General features: G+C 44.3%; 1 long non-coding RNA gene across 1 annotated transcript in view; it reads right to left on the bottom strand.

The window, feature by feature from the left end:
• Window positions 1-1,025: 1,025 nt before the first annotated feature.
• The window catches only part of LOC122815762, a 91,060-nt gene continuing 72,224 nt past the window's right edge, over window positions 1,026-19,861 (bottom strand). Inside the window, exon 2 of the long non-coding RNA XR_006366993.1 lies at window positions 1,026-2,277. This is a non-coding gene — a long non-coding RNA (uncharacterized LOC122815762). The remainder of the gene's footprint in view (window positions 2,278-19,861) is intronic.

Genomic DNA, 19,861 nt, shown 5'->3' with positions numbered 1-19,861 from the left:
CTACTTCACTAACAGCCAAATGACTGACAGTGCCAGGCAACTTTAGCAGAAAAATCATCTCCAAGAACATGCATTTCAATTCAAGTCTTGGAAAAGGCACAAACAGCCACACAGTTAAGCTGATTTAAGTGCTTACAATGTTAAGACAATACAGGGGGGAAACTCAGTAACAGTGAAAACTGCAACAAGATTTCAGATACAAACCAAACCAGAAAGGGATACCAAGCAGAGTGCCTATTTATCTCCACTAATCTGGAACCTCACCCACAGTATGGATTAGAAGATCCTTTAACAAGGGGTACAGCTGGGGAATGCCAAATCTTAGCACTAACTAGCACTATGCCAATCCAAGGTGGGCAGAATGGTAAAGTTTTTTTTTTTTTTTTTTTTTTTTTTTACAGACACAAGGTAAAACAAGGTTTAATTCTCAAAGGCATTAACTGGCTAGGTTTAAAATGGCCCAGAAGGGCAGTTAGCCTAGCACTAACCTATGAACCTATGCTGTTTGCCAATTACATGTTTGACATGCTGGAGAAATATGGCCAGATGTGAAGAGGCTACACTACAAAGACTCAAGGTCTTACAATGATTTCTTTTTTACTCTATATAGAAGATTCAAGGGAGGGGTACCTGTATTTATGGGGGCAAACCATGACAGTATTAAGATAATCAAGTGAACAGAGCACAAGTTTTGAAAATTGAAAGGTTACTTGCCAGTTTGAAGTCCCATAACCCTGTTATCCACCCTCAGCTGGTACAAGCTTCCAAAAGTTTGGCTTACAGCAATTTCTATACTTAGTGTAGGTACTTCAGTACAATTTCTGCAGATAATGAGCAGTAAAACTTAAACTGGACAGGGAAACTCTTCTGGGAAAAGAAGGCAAGCTAGTGTAGCATGGTCAGTACTGACTGAAAAAAATGGGAATACTTTTACGAGAAAGTACCTTCAAAAAGGTACAACAGGAACTTGGTACTAAAAGTTGGATAACATTACTGGATAGACATGTCAAATTAAAACAGAAGACTGTGTTGCAAGGTATACAGCCATCAACATTAAAGTTAGCCAATGGTGTATTACTGTTTATTATTTTAAGCAACTGTTAAGAGCAAGGAAAAGCAACAACTTTGTTCTGTTTAAGTACAGATTGGGTGGCGGGGGGGGGGGGGGGATACCATTCCAAATATGTACTATGCTCTTAGCATGCAAGCAGTACAAATCCTCTTTACAGGGGAAGAGGATAACACCACTGCTACAATGACACTTACCTTGCTGCACACCTTTGAGCTTTAGCTGCTTGAAAGCTCAGGTTAGAATTTACCAGTACAATGTTTTAGAGCCAAACAGCATCTAGCTGAAAATTCAGTTACAAATTCTCAAAAGATTAAATATTGCTTTTGAAAGCCTGGTCTCAGTGGCTTTAGCTCATATGTTTCCAGGCAGAGACATTCTGCGTTATATTTCAATTTCATTTTTGGGTACTGCTGTGAACTATGGAAACTGGCTTGTGTGTTTACAGCTTCCTTTCTCCTGAAAAAAGAAAAAACACAAACATGCACAGGACCTGGGCAACCCTGCCCCATTTAGATCATGTGTAGCAAACAATGTTAAAAGATAGTGGACTTTGACAGTGGAACCACCAGCTAAGCACTTTCTGCAGCTCTAGGTCATTATTCTGAGAATATATTTAAAAAAAAAAATTTACACACTTATTGCCTACTCCCAAGCAACAGTCTAATATAACCATCTGGATGTTCTGGCTTTTCTACTTGCTTTCAAATTAAATTTGCAGTATGTATCCAGGTTACAGATGTGTTCTTATAACATGCTAACCAAGACACTTGCTGTACATCTTTTTTTGTTTTTTTTACAAAGTACTGTAACATTTTTACATATTCAGAGGCATACCTATTAGAGATACTGCTGTATTTTTCCAAAAGCCATTATGCTGGGGAAAACACTGTCCTGAGTGTTCCAAGAACAAATCTTGAAACATTAACTTAATATTAGCATGAAGTTGAAGTAAAATTCATGCAAGAACAGCCTCTGACAACTCAAAGTGCAAAGTTTAGAAAAACATGTTAATGAAGGGTGGCTTTCAGTTCTCTAAAATAAAGAAGAGGCAAAAATAATGTCTGCATGTTTTTGTTTGAAAATCATTGAGAGGGGAGGGGAGTCCCACTCATTGAAATAAAGATGCAGCTATGCCACCATTCCAGGGACAGACATTCTGAAAATGTTCAGTAGTTGGTATCAACAGCACATTTCTCCATCAAAACCTAAAGGGGAAAAAAAAACATGGAGTTAGTGCAAGCATAATAGCAATGAAACATCAACTGCAAAACATAAAATGATGCTTACAGAGCCACTTTTACAAATAAATAGCTTTATAAAAAGCGTGTACTCCCATTATCTGAAGTTTCAGATTAAGGGATCCTGATCTTCAGAACAATGCGTGAATTTGGATAACCAAAGTGAATTGTACACAACGTCAGAATTGTCTGTGGCAAATGACTGCACACAAGGTAGACTGCTGACAGGACCATATGCAATAAGTGAAAATGATACATGTACATAACTAAAATGCAGAGTATGCAGTTAAACCTGACTGCATTAGACAACCTAAGATTGACTAGTCTCGTGGTGCTCAAGGCAAAGAAAGCATGGGCATATGCGCACTTGTAGTAAACCCCTGCAGGAGGCTATGGAAATGTAGGAAAAGTGTGATCATGGAGAAAATGGAACAAGGTGCTACAGAAAGGAAGGATACTGTAACTTGGCCAAATTGTTTAAAATGGAAGGACAGGGAATATTGGAAAACACTTCAAAGACCAGTATAGCATCATACTGCTGCTTGGATCTCTCCTCAGCTCCAGCCTTGGGGCAGACAGAGCCCAGGAAAGGTTTGGTATACCCAATGAACAGAAAGAGCTGTCTGTGGTATCTGATGAGAACTAGAGGTTAAGTAACTGCAATCTAAGTTACAGGTCGATAAACCTCGTAAAAAAATAGTCTCAATGGAAAAGATGACCAAAATTTAGGCTATTAAAGAAAATCAGCCAAAACATACAGTACAATAATGACTGGGCAAAATAATGCTGTTCATCAGATAAGTGAGAAATTATCTGCCCGAGCTGATGGTACCTCACAGCAGAAGAGTGGAAGAACGGTTAAACGTGGGAACTTGTTTGTCCTTGTATATTATTTATGAAGCTACAGATGTTACAGTAGCCTCTTTCCAAGGAGGATAAAGGGCAATGGTAAATTTAAACTATAAAACAGAGGGTATTTCCCTAGCTAAATGTTCTACTTGCAATGCACTCTATACCTGGAAAACTGAAAGGGCTTTATGGCAAAGGAATTATGAACACCTATATGCCATTAGGACAAATGATGAAATCATTGCCCTACAAAACAGAATGCAAGGGTTTCAGAAAATTCTTGCTCTTTCATTTTAGAAACAGTTTTACAGAACATCCTAGGGGTGACCAGAGACATTTCTGCAGAAAAGGGAATAAGTCTGGCAGGTTTAAGTTGAATGCCACCAATCCCCTTGGTACACATGGCAAGGTATCAATTAACAGTATTTTAAGATTAAGAGCTGGACGTCTGATCACGCAAGTTGCTGTTTTCATTTTAAGCCCCGATAAGCCAGTTTTTCCATTATATAAATACATGTACATTTTATAGCATTTTTAACAGTTTCTGCATTTTTTGGCTTTAAAATTGAGGCATTTGTGATTGGTTAATCTGATAAACGTTTGTGTAAGTTAATCTGTTCCAATGCATTACATTTCAGATGAAGTTCTGCAATAAATGGACAAAAGCGCTTTAACAGGACTTGCCATTTGCTTTACATTTTTGGAGCATTTTCTTTAATTTTCTTCATTCCACTGACAAGACTACATATTTTAAAAGTAATAAAGGGTATTTACACTGTTTGATGAAGCTTTTTTGGACCCCATGCTGTTGCAAAAGATCCCACGGCACTAATCAAAAACAGTGAGGGATATTCCGTACTAACAGATTCCTAGGAAACACAAATTCCACACTGGGTACCTCCCAAGACATCCATTGGCCTAGTTGGACTAAAATATTCAAGAGAGACTTGCAGAAAAAGCAAGCCTGCAAACCCGACAAAACAGCCATTAAAAAAATGAATATCCACAGAGGTTGCCAGAACACAGAGAGCCACTAAACTTAAACAGTCTGAATTATGAAGGATGAATGAAGGCTTTTCAAATTAAAGTGGACAGCATCAATATGAAGAGCCCAATGGGGAAAGATGACACTTCACAATTACGTACAAAAAAGGCATTAAAACAGACTTGCACACAACCCTCTGCAAAAGCTTGTTCAAGGACTCATTTTAGAAATCATGAGCATGACAGAAATTATAGGCAGACGCTTAAAGGGAAACTCCATCCCCTCATACATTTTAACTCCATTGTTAGGTTTTTCTCCCTACAGTACGGTTCCAGCATTGTGCATGTACCAGATACCTGCTTGTGGTTTAACAAAAAAAAATTTTCCTTGCATTGGAGTCAAAGGAAGGGAAAGCCCACCTACTTTTTTAAAACTCCACTTCTCACACACTTTGCAGAGAAATTCATCTCCACCTGCAGGACATATCGTAGACATAAGTTAAATCTGTAGTTTAACCCTGTCAGTCCTAGATGGGTAATTAAGCCTGCTAATGTCAGGAACACAGCAGCTGATAAAAAAAGACAAAGCTGTAGAATAGTTTCCACTGTTTTTATTGCAGAAGGGAGGAGAACTTAACACTCCCCTTTAATAGCAAAAAGCAAAACAAAGCAATTAGGATCAGTCAGGGATTTGAAGGCAACTGCCAGCTCCGATACATTTACATAAGCAGCAACACAGTAGTGAAATTCTACATTTAAATGTTATTTACAACAGTTTGTGTTAGGATAACTTTAGTAGCAAAGATTTCTATGACACTTAGAGAAATCAGTATTTTTTTTTTTTGTAAAGTAGAAATGCATTTACCATTTTCAAGCCCCCCCCCCCTCACACAGTCCAGAAAGTACAGTTTTGTACCTACCATAAATGTAGATGTCCGATAGGTATGCATCTGCAGTCATAACATATGGGTTGTCCTGCCTCAGGCAGCCCTTCGGTCGGCTGGATTCCAAAGTCTGGGTCTGGCCTCTGCTGATGTCGCACTTCACCCGACGTCATAGCTCCTGGGGTATAAAGGCATCAGCCGACGCCATTTTCCTCTGTTTCTTGCCCCAGATGCCAGGTGCCCTCAAGGAAGGCTAAATTTGGATAAAAGTAGCAAATTTCAAACAGTAGAAAACTAAAGGTATATATACATATAAACATACAAACAAATACACCATAATAGATTCCCCCAGCTAGCTAAGAGAGGGGTAAGTACCCTAGGAATACCTCAGAGGGGAAGGAGGGTGGGTAATCCTGACTGCAGATGCATACCTATCGGACATGTACATTTATGGTAGGTACAAAACTGTACTATGTCCTTCAAGGATGCATCTGCAGTCATAACATATGGGTAGAACACCATAGCCAAACTGGGGGAGGAGGCACTAAGATAATGATGGTGTAGTTAAGATCCCTTGTAAAACAGCAGTTGCAAAACCTGCTCGGGATCTGGAGTATAAAGGAAGATTGTAATGCTTGGCAAATGTATGCACGGAGCTCCAAGTAGCAGCTTCTAAAATGTCTTTGGTAGCCACTCCTCGTAAGAAAGCTGTAGTGGTGGCTGTAGCTCTTGTGGAGTGAGGCCTGATATTTTCAGGAGTTGTCTTTCCATGAAATGAGTAGCAGAATCGAATGCAATTTCCTATCCATTTTGAGACTGTTTTGAGATTGCTTTCCCTTGCACTCCTGTTGCATATGCTACCAGAAGCTGGTCAGTTTTTCCTGCTGGCTTTAGTTCTGTCCAGATAGTAGCGCAGTTGTCTGTGTACATCCAAGGTGTGTAGTAGTTTTTCCCCCCTGTTCGGTGGGTTGGGGAAGTATGTAGGTAAATGAATAGCTTGGTTCAAGGATACCCTGGATACCACCTTTGGCACAGAAGTAGGATTGGTTCTCAGAGACACTATCCTGGTGAAAAATGAGAAAAGGCTGCACTGCCATTAATGCCTGTAACTCGGATACCCTTCTTGCTGAAGTGATTGCTAGCAGGAAGGCAGTTTTCCAAGATAAGAACTGTAAGTCTGCTGTTGCTGCTGCTGGTTCAAAGGGAGGAAGTGTTAATTTTTCTAGCACAAAATTGAGATCCCATGCAGGTAGAGGTGGTTTCCTTGGAGGTTTTACATTTTTGATCCCTCAAAAATTGTCTGAGGAGAGGATGAGAGAAGACAGGAGGATCCATGTTGTATTCTGCTGAAATTGCTGATGCATGAATCTTAATGGAAAAATAGGACAGGTCATTGTGGAACAGTTCTAAGTATTCTAGGATGTGTGCTAGGTTTGCCAGTGTGACATTTGTTCCCTTTGCTGCACTCCAAATGAGGAATCTCTTCCATTTGGCTGAATAGGTTTTCCTTGTGGAGGGTCTGTGAGCCTCCAGGATAATGCCCTTAACCCTTTGAGATAAAACAGGTTGGTTTTGTGTTGTGCAATTTTCCAAGCAGTTAGCTGCAGCGTTTTTAAGTTTGGATGCAGGGTCCTGTAGTTGTTCTGCGTTAGAAGTAAAGGACAAAGAGGTAGAGGCCATGAGTTAGTCAGAGACGTGCTTCTCAGTAGCGGGTACCAATGTTGCCTTGGCCAGGCTGGAGCTATCAGAATTACCTTTGGCTGTTCCTCTCTGATCTTCAATAGAACTTTGTACATCAATGGGAGAGGTGGAAAGGCATACACAGTCAGGTCCTTCCAGCTGAAAGAAAAGGAGTCCACCTTCCAGGCTAGTGGGTGGTATACTCGAGCAGAATTTCTTCAGTTGGTGGTTGAGTGGGGAGGCGAACAGGTCTATTTCTGGCATTCCCCATTTCTTTGTTATGTTTTTGAAGATGTCTGGATGCAGCATCCATTCGTGAGCATCCGTGGTAGTCCTGCTTAAGATGTCTGCTAGTGAATTCTCTTTTCCTGGTACAAATCGGGCCTGCAGTTGGATGTTGAGATTCAGGCCTAAGTTCCAAAGGTCCATTGCCATCCGGCATAGGGGGGTATGAATGTGTGCCTCCCTGTTTTTGTTGATGTACCACATGACTGGTATTGTCCGTCCTTATCAGCAGGTGTCCTTGCTGGAAGAATGAACTGAATGCCTCGATTGCATGCTTCACTGCCAGCATCTCCTTTAGATTTGTGTAGATTCAGCTGGTCTTGGGACCATAGGCCTTGGATACACTTGTCTTCCATGTGTGCCCCCCAGCCTAGGTCTGAGGCGTTCGTGGTAATGGTCTGCCTTGGATGTGGTTTGTGGAAAGGCAATCCTCTGTCTGGCAAGCTTGAGCCCACCACAGGAATTCTTTGTGCAGGCATGGAATGATTGGAATCAGGGCTTCTAGACTGTGCTTGTGTTGAGACCATACATTCCTCAGGTACCATTGTAGTTCTCATATGCAGTCTGGCATGTGGGATCAAGATTATGCAGGATGTCATGTAACCCAGGGCCTGCAGGACTTTCCTTGCAGTAAGCAAGAGTTTGTTTTGTTAATGCCATGAAATAGACTGGTAGATGCTTTTGTTTTTCCTCTGTGAGAAAAGCCATCTGAGCTATTGTGTCCAGTTCTGCACCCAAAAATGTTATCCTTTGGGATGGCACTAGTCTTGACTTTTGTATGTTGACTGTGTAACCCAAGGCTTGCAGCAGTTGTATGACATAGGCCAAATCCTTTAGTATTTTTGTCTTGTTGTCCGCTTGTATTAGGCAGTCGTCCAGGTATGGGTAGATTTGAATCCCCTGAAGCCTGCAATGAGCAATTACTGATGCCAGGCATTTTGTGAATACTCTGGGCGCAGTAGATAAGCCAAAGGGCAATGCTGAGAATTGATAATGCTCTGATCCTGCAAGAAATCTGAGGTGTCTTCTGCAATCTGGTCGTATAGGGACGTGCAGGTATGCCTCCTTGAGATCTAGAGTCATCAGACAAGACTCCTTGCCCAACATGGGAAGAAGTTGCTGTAGGGTCAGCATTTTGAATTTTGGAACAATGAGATACGTGTTCAGTGCGGACAAGTCGAGAATAGGCCTCCATTGATTTTCTTTTCTTGGTACAAGGAATAGTCTGGAGTAAAATCCTTGGCCTTGTTCCATAGCTGGTACCGTTTCTATTGCTCTCATCCTTAGTAAGCTGATGATTTGTTTTAGAGCCTCTGATTTCTGGCTTGGAAGATTTGGCATTCCTCTCTTTTTTGGTAGAGTGTGGAAGTGAAACCTGTAGCCCTTGTCTATTGTTTGCAAAGTCCATTTGTCTCCTGTAATAAAATGCCAGTTTTTTGAAAATAAAGCTAGCTTTCCGCCCAAGGGTGCTTCCAGTTGTTCCCTGGTAGGCGGAATCAGAGCCAAGTCATTGTGTCTGTCCTGTGGAAGTGGTTGCAGTCGCAGCTGTGGCGGCACTTCTCTGGTTGGCAGGTTGCCACTGGCGACCCCTGTAGGCACTCCTAGATTGACCTCTGCCTCTTGGTAGTCTATTTCTGCCTCTCTGTGCTCTAGAGGTGTCTGGAAAGGACCAATTCTTTGAAGGCCAATTTCTGCTGAAACTCGGAGGTTGGACCTGCAGGAAATCCTTGACTGTTTGGACAGATTTTGCTTTTTCTTCCCTGCACAGGAGGTTCTAAAGAAAGTGGGAGCCAAATAAACTTTGTTTCTCCATAGGGGCATCTAGGAGTTTTGACTTAACATGGTCTGGCAAGGATTACTCTTTTAGCCAGGCATGCCTTCGAATCACTGCTCCAGTCATAGCTGATCTAAATGAAGCCTCCAGTGCATCATAGCCACATTTCAAGAAATTATTACTGACCTGCTGAGAGTTGTGTACCAAATCCTGAAGGGACCTACGGTCTAAAGGTTCAGGAGAGGCCAGTTTTTTATTCAGCTGATCTAACAAAAATTCCTGGTACTGTATCATGTGAAATTGACAGTTTAAAGCCCTGGCAGAAAGAGTTGCAGATGTATAAACCTTTTTACCCCATCTCTCTAATGCTCTAGATTCTCTTTCAGAGGGTAGGGGGTTTTTGGCAGAGGCAGCTGCAACACCCTTAGGGCCCTGAGAAATGGTTTCTGGGTCTGCAGCATGGGCCTTGGTGGAAGTGAGAATCCGGGACCCTGTAGTATCTGTCAGGTTTGGCAAGGGCCGGTGGAAGAGAATCAGGGGCAGTACTGGCATCATTGTATGCATCATCAACAACTGATAGTACAGGTGGTATGGCTAAAGGCCTATGCTGTGGTAAGTGTAAGAAAGTCCTTCGCCTTTTCCTAGAATCAGAAAAATCCTGACCCTGCCATTGGAAGTGTTCCCTCAGAGTGTAGGGTTTCCCCAAATGAAAACTCTTCTGGAGGAGAGGCTGAAGGGATGGAGTCTTCTGCATCAGAATCCTCATAAGGTGAATATGGGCCGTCCTGATGGTCAGATAAATCTGAACCATCCGAGGAATAGTGGAGAGAGGTTCAGGGGGTCAGTCCTAGGCCTCTCAGGAGGGGGTTGTGAGGCCCTGTCTGGGTGAGGTTGGGATCCCCTGATCAGAGAAATAAGGTCCTCAGCAAGGCTGGTGGAGGAGTAGAGATGTTCAACGGAATAGTGTCAGACAAATCTTGTGTGCTTGCTTCTTCTGTAGGAATTTCTGTAGCCGACTCAGCAGTGGCCTGTGTGGCCTTGGTTGTTGGAGGCATGCTTTCGGCCGAAGGGAGAACAGAGGTCTCGGTCTCAGCCGAAACAGAGACACTTGCGGTAGGCCTAACCGTGGTTTCAGTCAAAACCCCGGGCCGCAAGTGTCGGTCCTTTTCCTTGCGTTTTTTAGCTAAATGTGAAGTCAGAGTCTCAGACGGCATTTTAAATGCAAAAGCGGAGCCAAAAAACTCTTCCGCAAACTCCGACAGATGTCTAAGGGTCCGTCGGTTGAAGGAAGCACAGGCTAAACAAGCGGATACGTCGTGGTCTGGGCCTAAGCAAGGAAGGCAGTAAGAGTGGAAATCCTTATGGAGGTATGTTTCCCACAAGTTAAACAATTATTTACTTTGTCTGACATCGGCTGAGGCAAGAAAGAGTCCCCAACGGGGTACTTAGCTTTTTTAGAAGTCTTCGGTAATTGAAATCTCTGGATCTGACCGACCGGCACTTGCGAACAGCTTCTGCTTCGGGCACCGCGCCGCAAGAAAGACTGAGGAAAATGGCGTCGGCTGATGCCTTTATACCCCAGGAGCTAGGACGTTGGGTGAAGTGCGACATCAGCCGAGGCCAGACCCAGACTTTGGAATCCAGCCGACCGAAGGGCTGCCTGAGGCAGGACAACCCATATGTTATGACTGCAGATGCATCCTTGTAGGACATCTGCAGAAAGAGTCGGGTGGCAACCCTATCAACTAGGGGCATTGATATGGTTCATAAAAAAGGTCTTATTGCTTTGTGTGACATTCTTCCAGAGGGGGATGCAGATCCATTTGTAAGATTCCCACTGACTTTGACAGTCCTTGCATGGTCAGAGAACCATAATATACAGCTGAATTTACTTTAAGATACATTTTCTAGGTGCCCTTACATTAACACCACCAAGAAAAGGAAATCAAAAGTACTTAACTGTGTTTAAATGCGCACATTTATACACATGTACTTTATACACATACTACATACGTGTGCGCATACAATGAATTTATAATAAACCTAGTACAGTTAAGCATTATTAATGTATACATTCTAGTAAATGTTGTTCAGTGATTTACTTGTCACTGTCACACACTGGCTATGTCTTACACATGCAATCTTGGTCAAGGTCAGTATTTTTTTTGTATTAATAATTATCTTTGCCAGTGTAGCTTATGTTGTGGCTGAAAAGGGTATTGGGACCAGTTCATTTTCCTGGGTACCAGAGTATAAATAAATATGAAATAGAAAAAAAAGGAGGGGGAACATGACAGAGGAACTAGTAAAGCACATTAAGTCTGCATCACTCATGAGTGAAAAATCCTACCACTGAAGCCATTGGGAAGTTGCAGACAGAAGTTTAGAGTCTACTACTTGTCACCTGTAAACGTAGAGCAAGGATTATTTACTGCAGTGAGTTTTCACACCTCAGCACGAGTATGGGGGAGGGTTTATTAAGTTTGTTACGACTACAAAAGACTCCTCTTACAAAAAACTTATCTGCCTTTTGCTGCAAGTAGCCAGCAGCTATTTATAGCATAGAACAAGCTCTGGCAGACAGAAACAAGGCTCAGTCAGGTAAACAGAGAAGCAGCTCTTTTACAGATGATGTGTTTAGATGACAGTGCGTCACAGTCCTGCCATTGTATTTTAATGGCACGAGAAAACAGCACTACTTCCTTATGTCTGGCACGAGTCATATAGAGAGGACTTGAAATGTATTCTGGAAGAAGGAAAGAAAATAAGATCACATTCAAAATGGCAGATGGGGCCTGCCTTGATAGAGAGAAACATTAAAATTGTAATAGAAGCTCTTGAAGTGATTGAGTCATTAAAATAGCTCAAAAAACAAAGATTCAATGAAAAATAATTTGTTTTGAGTTCTAAGGTGGAGTTTTACTTAAAGACAGAATATGAGCTATAGTATCACTACTCAGCCCTTGTTCTACCCATCGAAGTCCCCTATGGCATGCAACCTAACCAGGCACCTGCAACAGTTGGAATGCCATCAAAGGTTTCTCATCAAGAGAATACAGGGTATGAATACCCGGTCCTACAAGCTGCTTTAAGAGACCATGTCTTTATTCAATTCTCTAATAACTAACTAAAGGGTGACCTTTGCCTGGCAAAGGTATTCTCAGCCCTAGCTCTAGTTTGCATAGGTGCAAGAGGTCCAAACAGCACCAGAACACTACATTCAAGGACCTACACTCTGCCTGCGACAAAACATGCTTGAGATTGGTGCGTGCCTTAGAGGATCTGTGAACAGGCTTCCCCATCCACATGAAGGGGAGTTCTTCCCTGATCCTTCAAGTGAAACCTTGAACACGGGATGAGAAATTGTAAACTCTGCACCAGTCTGCCCAAGTCTCAGATGGAGAGAGGCTGTCAGCAAGTTAACCAATCTCAAACTACCCCCCCCCCCCACACACACACACACACCCCCCTCGGCTACCTCAGTAAACATAGCCACCACCATACAAGTGCCCAATGTAGTAAAGGACAAATGGTTGTGTTGCATAAGCTAGGCTTACATACCCTTGTGGTTAACAGCCTAGTACAAACACTGCAGAGTCCAGGAAGAAAAATTTGCAAGCTGATTATTCCGAGAAGGCAAAAGTAGTCTACTTCAAGATCTACCCAAAGTGCCATTAAACCTTGGAAAACCCCCTTATCCAATATCAATTTATGAGGGTTTGCCTTTGTCCTACTCAGCTTTTCTGCAACACAGGTTTGCAGTGACAGGATACAAGATGCCTGCAGAATGAGACTGCTATGACGCTGTATGTTATATCCCAAGCTAACATGGCTAGTCTGCAAAGGGGCCAAGTCCTGGTTGAAGTACCACATGACTGTGGTATGGCCTGTAACCAAGAGGTCCAGGTGACCAAACATTATTCACAGCGTTGACTGCCTTGATCAGAGCAAGGAATCACTTTAGTACTTGTGTCCCCCACACATCTTGCACATTTATCACACCAGGCATAGTCAGAGACATCTGTGTCGATTGCTCTGAAGATAGGGAAATTTGCCATTTCCACCTACTGAATTCTTTGACAAACCCCAGAAAACCAATTTGAAAAGATAATGGGTGTTGGTGCTAAGACCAAACAGCCTTCAGCTACTTATGTGAAATCTTGCCAGGGCTATCATGAGACTGAACTGTGGACCAGCAGTTTGTTCCATGGTCAAGCCAAAGTGGAGTCACTTTTCCCAACTGAAATAAGCGACATAAGCCTGAAAAAAACTCCCTTTAAAAAAAAAAAAAAAAAAAGTTACTTTCTTACAAACATAAAGAGCACTTTAAAACCTGTGCTGGCAAAGTGTGTTTAACAAACCGACAAAAAAGAGTACTCCCCATTTGAACTACAGTCAAGTGTTGCAGCAGCTCATTAAAACAAACTGCTTGGAGTCGATTTCAAATACATTAAAGCAATACTTTTAGGAGGAAGCCCTTCCTCCTGGGAACTTCTGTCCTGCAAAGTAACAGCACAAACCAACGATCTACTCTTGAACATCAACAAAGGAGTGCTCTCTTCAAATGGCAGGAAAGCTCCGAAGAGCTTGGCAGTCAAACGTTCATTTATTGGGCAGCTCAGGCTGCTTGACTTTGCTGCATGAAAGATGCCATGAATCTCTGGAAGTTGGATGGCTGTTGTATCCTTGGCAGGATATATCCCACAAAAGCCAAGGTTGCAGCAGTGGTAATCAATAGGATGAAAGGAAAGTGTGTGTAAAATCTTACCATAACCATAGATGACCTTCACTTCCATGCTGCAGTAATTCACTAGTGGGTTAACCCTTCTTCCCCATCGGCTTGGTTTCCAAAGCTTTGCCAGTCTCTGATGGTGTGGAAGTCTTGACTTGTGGGCAGGTACATGGGTCATAAATGTAAAATCTGCACGCACCGGCCCTCGGAACCAAGAAGCCCCCCCAGACAGAGCCAGTCCTGATTGCCTAGCCTGTACAGAAGTAGAAGAGAGCAAGTACAAGGACAAGAGGGGGGATGGTGGGATTGAAGGAATACTGCAACACAGAAGAGAACCTTTATGGTTATGGTACAATTTTACACAACTTTCCTCTGTCCTAATCCAATGTTGCAGTATTCATTAGCGGGAGAATACAAAAGCTCACTGCTGGCTAGGAGGTGGTCTGGATGAGGATTCCAGGAACCCATGCAGGATAGCCCTGGCAAATCCTGCCCTGGAGATGTGGTCCAGTTTATAGTATCTCGTGAAGGTATGCAGAGAACCAAGGTAGCCACTTCCAAAATTGAGTTTGTGTCTAGGCATTATAGACTCCAACCATGGCTCTTGGGGAATGGGCTCATACATAGCCTGTCAGAATCTTCCCACGGTGTGTGTAAAAGGAAATGGCCCTAGCAATCCAAGAAAGTTTGTTTTCCCACAGCTTTCCCCAGAGCCCTAGGGTGGTCTGATTTTCGTAAAGGCTTGGTCTTAATGCAAATAGAAACCAAGTTGCTTATGGACATCTAGGGAGTGAAGGGCTCAGTCTCCCTGAAGATTTGGAAAAGGAGGGTAAGCGAATAGCCTCAGAGAAAGGTCAATGACCACCTTAGGGGTGAAGGAAGGATTAATCCTAAGGGTGACCCTGTCCATACAGAAAACTAGGAAGGGTGGCGTAGACGCAAGGGCTTGGAGCTCTGAAACCCTCCTTGCTGATGTCAGAGCTACTAGTAGTAGTACTGGTTTTCCCAAGTGCAACATTTCAAGCCAGCCTTGCCAGCTGGTTCGAAGGGTGGCAGTGAGTTTTTCTAGCACATAGTTCAGGTCCCAGGCAGGAGGGGTCGATTTTCTGGGGGTATTGAGCATAAAACACCCTTTAGGAATAGCTTGGCTGGAAGTTTGGATGCTAGCGGAGGTTCCATAGGCAATCAGGCAGAGATGGCAGACAGGTGTGCTTTCAAGGAGGAGCAAGACAAGCCTGTCTTCAGGAGTTCACACAGGCAGGACAGAATCAGAGGCAGGTCACTGTCCAGCGGCTCCATCTGTCTTGACAGATCAAATAGAAAACCTTCTCCATTTCGAGAGATAAGATTTCCTTGTGTTGGGGTTCCTGGCCTCCTGCAGGACAGAGCACATCCTCATCGTACAGGATCAGATGCAGGGAGAGGTGAAGGATCTCTGCTGTGGCTGAAGCTGTCCCCCCTTGTGCTGCGCAAGTAGATCCACTGAGGGGGGTAACTTGTGCCGATTGCCCTTGGAGAGATGAAGTACAGGGAACCAGTGCTGCCTTGGCCAGTAAGGAGTCACCAACAAGATTTTTGGGGAGTCCTGCTGAATTTTCAGGAGGGCGTACAGGAATCTCCCCTTCCAAGACATTAAGAAGGCATCTGTTTACAGTGCCTTTGGGTCATGAGTTCTGGAGCAGTAGCTCTGGAGTTGCCGGTTTGTGGAGGAGACAAACAGGTCTATCTGTGAAATACCTCACCTGTGGATCAGATCCTGGAATACATCTCTTGAAATCATACATGCTTTGCTGTCTGATGTGGTTCTGCTTAAAGAGTCCGTCTGACAATTGTATTGGGACAGTATGTAGGCTGGAGGGAGATCCCTGGGAGATTAAACCAGATCCCATACAGAGGAGGTAGGACTTGAGTTCTCCGTGAAGATCTTTAGGATGCCCTGCCTGAGGAAAGGCTGGAAGGACTGCAGGGCAAGTATGGCTGACATTTCCTTGATGTGCCACTGGTGTGTTGGTCTGTCCACAAACCTTGCACCATTTGTCCAGAGTGGACCTCCATCTCAGACCAGGCACATGTGTGTGCATGATTTGGGAAGGGGAGGGCATTTGCAGGCAAGGCCAGGGTTTTGGGCAACCTGGGCCAGTCACCATTTTAGTTCTTAGTGGAGGCAACCTGGGCCAGTCACCATTTTAGTTCTTAGTGGAGGCGGGGGAGGAGTGGGATCCTGAACTCTAGGGGGTGAGTGCTGGGTCCATAAAGAGCCACTGCATTTTCATGTGTAACCTTGCCAGGGGTAGCATGGGAATAGTAGCTGTCATGCATCTAAGAAGTCTGAGAAATTCCCTCGCAGTCAGGATGGAGGAGGGCAGATTGTAGGTAGTGGGTCAGGGAAAGCACTTTTTCCTCTGGTAGGAAGGCCATCCCGAGGTCTGTCCTGATTCGGCATCCTAGGAATACAACGTCTTGTGTAGAATTTAGATGGGATTTTGGGAAGTTTATGAAAGACTGCAACAGGAGAAGGAGCACCTTTGTGTGGGCGAGGAGGGTTTGTCTGTTGCTTGAATGAGGTGATCTAGGTACAGGAAAATTTGCATTCCCCTTGTCCTGCAATAAGCAATGACTGGGGCTAGGCATTTTGTAAATATCCTTGGTGCAGTGGAGAGTCCAAAGGGCAAGGCACAGAACTGAAAATGAGAAGCCTGCTTTGAATGAGAAATTTCCAGGAGGATTGTTTTGTTGGAATGTGCACAGAGGCCTCCTTTATGTCCAGGGTCACCATGAAGGCCTGTAGGATGAGGGGACAGAGTGGGTAGTTAACCATCCTGAGGAGAGGACCTTTAAGAAGGGATTAAGATGGGAAAGGTCTAGGATGAGTCTCCATGGTCCTTCCTTTCTGGGCACCAGGAAAATTCTGGAATAGAAGCATTTCCCTCAAGCTGAGGGGGAACTAGTTCTATGGTGCCTTGGACAAACAGGTTTAGAACCTTTGGTAGGAGAAACATCTGGGGGGGGGGTAAGGTAGCCTTGGAGGAGGGGACATCCAAGACATGAAGTAACCCTCCCTCAGGATTGTCAGAACCCATTTTTGTCAGATGTCACTAGGGCTCATGCAGGTAGGCAGTGAGATGGGAGGACAGAGGTATAGTGGGAGGGGGTGGAGAAAAAAGGCAAGCAGTCGGACACTGCCTGGCCTTTCTGGAAAAGGAGGTCTCTGGGCAGTGGCCCGAGTAGTCCTAGGCTGAGTAGACAGACTTCAAGGCCATATGCCCCCTCCAGGTCTAGAAGACCCCACAGGAGACTAAGAATTGCGTCTTGGCCAGGTAATTCCTCGAACTTTGATTGGAGAGACAAGGAGATGCTTTAGGTCTTGGAGTTTTCCCTTTTGTTGGAGTGACTTGAAAAGGTCAGCAACCTTAATGCCAAAAAGGGCAGTGTGATCCAAAGGAGCACCCAAGAGTTTGGCCTTGAAGTCAGCTGGGAGGGGTTGTAGACGCAGCCAAGAGCATCTACTCAACACGGAGGCAGATGCAGCTGACGTGGCAGAGGCCTCACATGCATTACATGCACACCAGAGTGTGTTCATTAACCTAGGAGATGAGCCTGAGCAAGGAAGACAGTGAAACCTTTGCAGCACAGTCAAAGATATCCTTGAGCTCTTTGGAGGCTTTGTCTAGCAAGGCCAAAGAGTATTTGGCCATGTGAGACTGGTAATTGGTAGCCCTGAAAGCTAGGGTAGCAGAAATTTATATTTTTTCCCCACCTCTCCATGGCCTTTATGTCCATCTGCAGGCAGGACAGAGGTAGTGGGGAGAAGTTTGGTGGCTCTAAAATCAGTAGCAATACAAAGAGTAGCTGGATCTGCTGGAGGGTATGTGAAAGGAATTTGTGCATCCGGTACCCTGTATAATCAGTCTACCCTTCTAGGAGCAGGTGGCTGGGAATCTGGGTTCAAGCATGCTGCAGCAAAAGCATCCAAATAGGCAGGCTGGACAAGTGGAATAAACCAGGTTATGAGATACGGATCAGATCACAAAATCTTCAAGCCTCCAGACATGTCTGAGCATTCCCACTTAAAATGTTCATAAGATTGATCATGTCCCTGAAGGCAAGGTCTTCCACAGGGGAAGTCAGGATCTGCAGAGGCTTCTTCCAGGGATCCATACCCCAGAGAAGCCTGAAGAGTAGGGCAAGGAATCCTCAGAGTCAGACATTTCCTCCTCCGCAGGTTGGCTAGGCGTACTCTGGCAGAAGAGGCCTGGGACCAAGAGGTGGAGCAGCAGGAGAAAGGTCATGCATCAGCCCAAGGGCCAGGAAGGCATTGTAGAGGCTCTGGCTGAAGGCCTGCCAGTCAGGCAAGGCCTCCAGGGTTGGCAGAATATGCCGCTCGTTTTTTTCTTGGTAGGCCTGGAAGTCATAGGAGCGGTGTAGGCCTGGTCTGAAGCACCCATCCCAGATACTGGCTCCCCCCAGCGTCTGAATAGAGCACAGTGATATCCTCCATAGACATGTCATCTGCTCTGGATTGTGCAGCCTCCTGAGGTACCCGCTTTATCTTAAGTGGCGGATGCCGGTTCCTCGGCCAAGCTGACTGCTACAGGCTGAGAAATTAGTGGAGGGGGCAGAGTGGAAGCAGATGGCCATGTGGGCTTGGCCCTCTTCCTGGGTGGAGGCAGCTTCCATACAGAGAGTGATCCAAGGCGCTGGTTTTCAAGGTACAAGTCAAGGGCCTGAAGTCAGCGATGAAGGGTCTTTGGGACGAACGACTTACAAATGGAGCAGTTTTCATAATAGTGATCCCTGCCCAAAAAAAAAAAACGACACTGGTCGTGGGTGTCTTTACGGGGAATCTGGCTACCACAGTTGCACTTGCTCTTATCGGACAACAAACAGACTATAGTACTACAAAAAGGATAGAAGAAAATCCCAACAGGGTACTTCTCTTAAGGCGAAACTGATCCAATGTCCACAAGTAGCAGGAACACCTGGTGTACAGCTGGGCGGTTGAAATGTTCTGAGGGAAGGGTGTGCGCAGACATCACATTTATGGTCCACATACCTGCCAACACGTCAGACATCTGACGCACCACCAGGGACTGGAAAAGCTTTGGAAACTTGGCCGGATAAACTGATGGGATGAAGGGTAAACCCACTAGTGAATACTGCAACACTGGACTAGGACATCAATTATCCACGGAATTCTGCTTTAAGGAAATAAAATTGACTTCAGATAAAACCTCAACCACTTTACTTATACTTATGCGGGGGGGGGGGGCGCAAAAACCCTCTTGGGCCCTATGGCTCCAAGGACTCCTAAGCGGTCGGTCAGAGAAGGCGCAACTGGCACAAAGGCAGAATGACTGCTCATGGATTTGGTGGGGGATGGAGACAGCAAACCCCCCCCATCTGAATTTGTCTACCGAGAAATTTCCCCTTCATTCTATACATCACAGCTTCAGAAAGCCTGCAGGAAGACCTGATGGATAAGGTGGTAGGAGGCCTGGAAGTCCTTTTAGGGGACTGCTGAAGGGTGACCCCAGTCTCCAGGAGACTGACTCCGGTGAAAGCTGTGGGGCACTGGGGCTAGGAGATATCTCCGAAAAAGTAGGATTCAAAGACTTTGGATGCAATTGTCTAGGAACCTTTTTATGAGGTTCGGCAGTTTGAGGACACACCTTGTCTAGGGAACACATTATGTTCTCAGGACCTTTCTTGGTGGGGGCTTGAGCCCCTGAAGTACCTATAGAAGCAGACTATGGTAAGAGTCCTTTTAGAATGAGTTTAAATTTCTTCTGGTAAGTAAGGGCACTCTGGTTAAACCCAGTGCAAAGAGCAAAGTGATTCCAGGTGCATCTGCCCAATACAGTAAAAGCACTCCCTGTGGACAGACTGCTGAATTTTGTGCCCACAGGAAATGCATTTTTTTTTAAACCAGCTGGTTTGTCAAACATGCTGACTTTTACACAATGTACATTAAGCAGTTGGGAGGATAAAGTGATAAAAAGGGAGATGCTTTTTGACAAACTCTGAAAAAAAAAAAAAAAACGTCAAGAGATTCACAAACCTGATCTTTGACAGGCAAATGAGATCTGATGTATTTTGAGGGAAGAGGCATTAAGAGGAGCTCAAGATTCTGATCCTAGAGCTATGGACAGTGGCAAGTTGGACTGGATCTGAACTCACAGGTTGAACAAATGAAAAGGACATCAGATCAAAATTTTTCTTCCCAACTGCTAGTTTCCAAAATCTGGGTATGAAGCATTTCTTAATGTTTAGAATGCCCCCAGAAAATATAAGGGGCAGAATATTTTAGTTCTTGAAGTAGAATTGTTTGCAAACATAGCCCATTATGAAACAGACTAAACATGC

This window comes from Protopterus annectens, chromosome 11.part0 (assembly GCF_019279795.1).
Source record: "Protopterus annectens isolate FY-2018-M chromosome 11.part0, PAN1.0, whole genome shotgun sequence".
Classification (NCBI taxonomy): domain Eukaryota; kingdom Metazoa; phylum Chordata; order Ceratodontiformes; family Protopteridae; genus Protopterus; species Protopterus annectens.
This window is presented reverse-complemented; position numbering and strand designations above follow the sequence as displayed.